The 6,157-nt window shown below is 46.7% G+C and overlaps 1 long non-coding RNA gene across 1 annotated transcript; it reads right to left on the reverse strand.

Annotated features, from left to right (window-relative positions):
- Positions 1–3,667: 3,667 nt before the first annotated feature.
- Positions 3,668–6,112, reverse strand: LOC122215180. The gene is made up of 2 exons (XR_006200292.1): positions 5,947–6,112; positions 3,668–4,549 (listed from the first exon to the last, which is right to left on the reverse strand). It is a non-coding gene; the product is annotated as an uncharacterized LOC122215180 (long non-coding RNA).
- Positions 6,113–6,157: the final 45 nt, after the last annotated feature.

The raw sequence follows: 6,157 nt of genomic DNA on the forward strand, positions 1-6,157 counted from the left end.
AGCTGGAGGGATTTGCGAGTGGGAAGGACTGCTGTTGTCACCGAGAGAAACACAGACGGAAGAGCAGGGACCCCTCCCCGCCAGAAACTCAGGGTCTTCAAGTAAACCCATTTTTCTTTCCTCTGCCACCCGCGGAGTCAGTTATCCGGACCAGCAACCAGTGAAGCATGGGTAGCTCATATTTTTCATTAGCACCACATTCTTCTAGAACCTGAGACTCTACCATTGTCTTGCAGGCACTTGTTCACGTCAGGAAGTTAAGACGGACAACATGACCAAGTGGCCACAGGCACGGCGGGACAGATGCACCTGTCTCGTATTTGGATAGAAAATAGGGCTCCCGGAGTAGTCTCCTCACTGCAGTACGCGTCCACCCCACCCCACCCCAGCCGCCACGTGTACACCCGCGTAACCCGGATCCAGGTGGTGGCGGCAGCACCCCGGCTGTCAGCATCCATGCTGCTGCCCCACCTGCTGTACTTGCTGCACAAAGTGACTTTTTGCCTGAGATATTTGACCGCCGGCACCTATTTTATCCTGTTATGCAGTGGTGGGTGTGTGTGTGTGTGTGTGTGTGTGTGTGTGTGTGTGTTCTTTTTTTTCAATTTTTAATGTTTATTTTTGAGAGAGAGACAGAGAGACAGAGCATGAGCAGGGGAGGGGCAGAGAGAGAGGGAGACACAGAATCCGAGGCAGGCTCCAGGCTCCAAGCTGTCAGCCCAGAGCCCCACGTGGGGCTCGAGCCCATGGACCCTGAGATCATGACCTGCGTGGAAACCAAGAGTAGGTCACTTAACCAACTGAGCCACCCAGGCGCCCCAATTTTTATCATTTTCGAAGATTAAAGAAGAGGCATAAAAGATCAAGACTTAGCTTAATCTTTCATGAGTTAAGTCAACAGACTTTTATTGTCTGCCTTCTATGGACAATGACTGTTATTTAGACCAGTAGTTAGTTCTCAAGCTAGCGCCCAAAGAACATTTGCGAATTTGGGGGATTTTGTTGTTGCTGTTGTCATAATGGGGGGGGATGCTCTTGGCACCTGGTAGGTAGAGGCCAGGGATGCTGTTAAACATCCTATCAGTACACAGGACGGCCCCACGGCCAAGAGTCACCTGACCACCAAGTCAACAGTGCTGAGGTCGAGAAACCCGGGGAACCACCAGTCACACCACCGGCCACCATGAGTCACTGGCCTTCGCCCTTTAAAAACACAGATGTTCAACAGTCATCAACTTAGGGCATCATCCTGGAGGGAAATTTAAAGCGACTCATTCCATCCACGATTTGGCCTCTTACCGCTCAACATGCTTTCATGACATTGTCCCGCTAGGGAGAGAAAAGGGTTCAAGGTCTGTCAGAAACTGTGGGTGGTATAAATGCGCACAGAGCAAGGTTATCCTCAGCATCAGGGACTATAAGCCCACATTATCAAGGCGATAGATATTATATTGTACCGAATTCCATCTCCACAGGTATGCATCCAAGGATTAATTACATCCCAATGAGATAACGGAGTTATTCCTGATTTATAGATGAAGAATGTTACAGTTAAGTGACTTGCCCAAGGTTTTTCCAGGGATGTGATTTAGGTTCTGAAGTTTCAAAACACAAAAGGCACAGAGCAAAGCATCAGCAGACACTAGTTTGTGATCGTAAATGGCACATGCCAGTCAATGCTTAGGAAAAACACGTGCATATATTTTCTTTGGCTTTATTATCCATATAAATCCCAGCTTCTGCTCTGCAGGATTTTATCTGAGAGATTATTTCTCATGTGTCTTCCTCTACCCTTTCGAGCACGCCGTTATCAGTCAGCGGGGGTGGCCACAGCAAAACACCGCACACTGGGAATTTGAACAACAGTTTCTTACTTACCTTCTTCCGTTTATGGGTGCTAGAAGTCCAAGATCAAGGGGCCAGCGACTCTCTTCCTGATGAGGGCTTTCGTCCCAGCTTATGGGGGCCACCTTCTCACTGAGAGGGAAAGCAAGCTTTCTGAAGGCCACTCATCCCACATGGGGGGTGGGGGCCCACCCTCATGACCTCATCTGAACCTAATCACCTCCCAAAGCCTGCACCTCCAACTGCCATCACACTGGGGGATGAGAGCTTCAACATACGAATCTGGGGAGGGGGGACACAATTCAATTCACAGCATGGATCATTTGATGCTGGAAACTGAAGTTTCCTCTTCTGAACAACTGGGCAAGGTAGACTAAAAAGCAGGCAGAAGAACAACAAGAAAAGGCTAGACTTTGAGCTAAGAGGCATAAATAGTTCAACCTCAAAAACCATCATTTCCACTTTTTAAGACGGTGGACATTTTCTCCCAGCTAACGTGATTGAGCCTTCTGTGCTTTTTGGTAATGGGCAAAGGCAGTTAGTGTGTACGGGTAGAATGACTTATTTATTTGAACAATTCACTGCTCTCTCGAGAAAAAAAAATGCAATATTTCTACGTGAGATCCCCACAAACCTTGCCAGGTATGGGGTGGGATTTTGTGTGTGTGACAGGCTGTGTTGTCAGATCAGACAGAAGCCCAAGGCATCATGAGCGGCATTGTTTATTCTGTGTGTCTTCAGATCCTGTGAACCCTGCCTTTGTCTGTGTGAAGCAGACCCGTTCACCTACCCCTCCTGCTCACGCGGGTGGGTCCTCAACATCCCTGGCTGCTCTGGCCCCCAGCCACCCTGCCTGGTATCCCCTTTCCATTCTTGCTGTATGCAAAGTGCTTTCCCTCATCTTGCCCTGCCCGTAAGTGGTCTCCCCTCTTTCTGAAAGTTTGCCTCTGCAGCCATGACCTTTCACCTTCCTCTGGCCTTTTGAATTCGGCTGAGTTCTGCCTCGGTCTTTTTATTTCTTTGTTTTGGGAGAGAGACAGCAGGCGAAGGGCAGAGAGAGAGGGAGAGAGAGAATCCCAAGCAGGTGCGGGCTGGAGCCCGATGTGGGGCTCGAACTCATGAACCACGAGATCATGACCTGAGCCGAAATCAAGAGTCAGACACCTAACTGACTGAGCCCCCCCACCCCCAGGCATCTGTCTCTGTCATGTTGTAACTGTGGCTTCCCTGATGGTTGCCACGTGATCCTGAGACAGAGAGATGAACTCTGTCTGTAACTCACAGTTATGTAGAACTCAGCTCTGTCACCCGGGTCGGCCTGAGGAGTAGAGAATTAAAGAGTTCTTTGCACCAAGCTGTATCTGCTCATGAAGATCTAAAGGGGTTTATTGTGCAGAAGGTATGTTTTCGAGGCCTTACAAGATCCTCAGACGATGTCATATTTCGCTTTAAATGAGTACAAGTCTACAACACTCAGCGGTCAGGATGGTTCACGTTTACCATTCCCAGTGCTGCTGGTCCTTCATACTCCGCTGATACAACCGTTCAGAAAACAGTCTGAAGTTACAAGCTACGTACAAGGTACCTTTTACTCATGACCAAACACCTTCATTCCTAGGCACACACATAGATGCCCGCACACAGGGCCGTGTTATTAATCATACCCCCAAGCTGCAAACACAAATCCGTTGAGGGAATAAGTAAATCCGTACAGGCTCACGTACGGGGAGGCTATACAGCAGCATGAGGACAAGCTACCAATTCTAATGCAGGTGGATCCGGCCAACACTATGCTGAATGAAAGAACTCAGACACGAGAAGGGACTTACTGATGGTGTGTTTTATATCAAGTTCTAAAAACACTGGCAACATGAACCAAAAGTATCGAAGACACGTGCTTAGTTGGTAAAATTTTATGGAAAAGCCAGGGCCGTGACATCCATAAGAGGCTAGTTGTCGACTTTGCAGGAAGGAGACAAGGAAGGGTGTGGGTGACGGTCTGAGGCCCTCTGGAATGCTGGCCGTGGATGCCTCCTACCTGGGCTGTGGCTGTGTTATTGGGATCTGCACGGTGACAGCCGCTCAACTATTCCTGCACACGCGTTAGCGCCTTTCTGTGGTAGTGCTATAGCTTACTGGTTAAAGACTGGCGCGTTTATTTCATGCAGACTTTTGGGAAAAGTCAGGTTTTTCCTCCCTGTTTAGGCCAGTTTCTTTAAGCAGATGTATTGATTTTATTAACCAAAATAATGGCCCGCACGTGTGAGGACACCTTCCGTCTTCCAGAACACGTAGGCTCTTTGCTTTGAGTTCTGAATCCATCAGGCGACCCGGGTCTCTGCCCGACCGGCTCTCTGGCTCCACTGTCAGGCTGTGAGCCTTCCGGAAGGGGCTGAGGATTCATGACAGGAAGAGGCTCTTCTCCTACTAAGGCTGCCCCTGCCTCCTAACGGTCCTTCACTAAAGATGGTTGAAGAGAGGTCTGGAGTTTAGTTCACGGCCATGCGCAAATGTCCGCTTCTTCATTCCAATGGCCGTGCCAGGATAATATAAGATGTCGGCATTGGATGACACCGAGGGAGAGGCACATGCAAACCCCTGTACCATCTTGCCAGCTTCTGTGTCAAGCTAAAGAAATTCCAAAGTGCCAAGTGTATTACACGTCACATCTTCTCTTTCCTCTTAGCAAAGAAGACAGAGAGTCCTGGAGGAAAGGATTTAACCAATACTTCTTAAGTTCCCACAGAAGAGAGAGAATTGCAAGTCTTCAGAGATAGAAAGAAAGAAAGAAAGAAAGAAAAAAAGAAGGAAGGAAGGAAGGAAGGAAGGAAGGAAGGAAGGAAGGAAGGTGGAAGGAAGGAAGGAAGGAAGGAAGGTGGAAGGAAGGAAGGAAGGAAGGGAAAGAAAGAAAGAAAGAAAGAAAGAAAGAAAGAAAGAAAGAAAAAAGAAAGAAAGAAAAAAGGAAGGAAGGAAGGAAAAGAAAGAAAGAAAGAAAGAAAGAAGAAAGGAGAAAGAAAGAAAGAAAGAAGAAAGGAGAAAGAAAGAAAGAAAGAAAGAAAGAAAGAAAGAAAGAAAGAAAGAAAGAAGGAAGGTGGAAGGAAGGAAGGACGGAAGGAAGGAAGGAAGGGAAAGAAAGAAAGAAAGAAAGAAAGAAAGAAGAAAGAAAGAAAGAAGAAAGAAAGAAAGAAAAAAGGAAGGAAGGAAGGAAGGGAAAGAAAGAAAGAAAGAAAGAAAGAAAGAAAGAAAGAAAGAAGAAAGGAGAAAGAAAGAAAGAAAGAAAGAAAGAAGGAAGGAAGGTGGAAGGAAGGAAGGAAGGAGGAGAAAGAAAGAAAGAGAGAAGAAAGGAGAAAGAAAGAAAGAAAGAAGAAAGAAAGAAAAAAGGAAGGAAGGAAGGAAGGAAGGAAGGAAGGAAGGTGGAAGGAAGGAAGGAAGAGAAAGAAAGAAAGAAGAAAGGAGAAAGAAAGAAAGAAAGAAAGAAAGAAGAAAGAAAGGAAGAAAGAAAGAGAAAAAGAAAGAAAGAAAGAAAGAAGGAAAAAAGGAAGGAAGGAAGGAAGGTGGAAGGAAGGAAGGAAGGAGGAGAAAGAAAGAAGAAAGGAGAAAGAAAGAAAGAAAGAAAGAAAGAAAGAAAGAAGGAAGGAAGGAAGGTGGAAGGAAGGAAGGAAGAAGGAAGGAAGAGAAAGAAAGAAAGAAGAAAGGAGAAAGAAAGAAAGAAAGAAAGAAAGAAAGAAAGAAAGAAAGAAGAAAGAAAGGAAGAAAGAGAAAAAGAAAGAAAGAAAGAAAGAAAGAAAGAAAGAAAAAAGGAAGGAAGGAAGGAAGGTGGAAGGAAGGAAGGAAGGAGGAGAAAGAAAGAAGAAAGGAGAAAGAAAGAAAGAAAGAAAGAAGAAAGAAAGGAAGAAAGGAAGAAAGAAAGAAAAAGAAAGAAAGGAAGAAGGAAAAAAGGAAGGAAGGAAGGAAGAAAGGAAGGTGGAAGGAAGGAAGGAAGGAAGGAAGGAAGGAAGGAAGGAAGAGAAAGAAAGAAAGAAAGAAAGAAAGAAAGAAAGAAAGAAAGAAAGAAAGAAAGAAAGATGGAAGGAAGGAAGGAAGGAAGGAAGGAGCATTTACTTCCCGCGTCTTCCTCCAAACGCCCCCCACCCCTCACTCAGCCTTCCGGATGGAGGGTCGGCCACTGGTTGGCGGGACCGGAGGAAGCCCCGTGGGGGAGCGGCTCCCGCACCACCGGGTTCACTGTGCCAGCGTCTTCCCTGCAGCACATAACCTCCTCTGCGCATGCCTGCCCTGCCGAGGAGACCTGCGGTTGGCTAGGTCTTTAGTG

This window comes from Panthera leo, chromosome A3 (assembly GCF_018350215.1).
Source record: "Panthera leo isolate Ple1 chromosome A3, P.leo_Ple1_pat1.1, whole genome shotgun sequence".
Taxonomy (NCBI): domain Eukaryota; kingdom Metazoa; phylum Chordata; class Mammalia; order Carnivora; family Felidae; genus Panthera; species Panthera leo.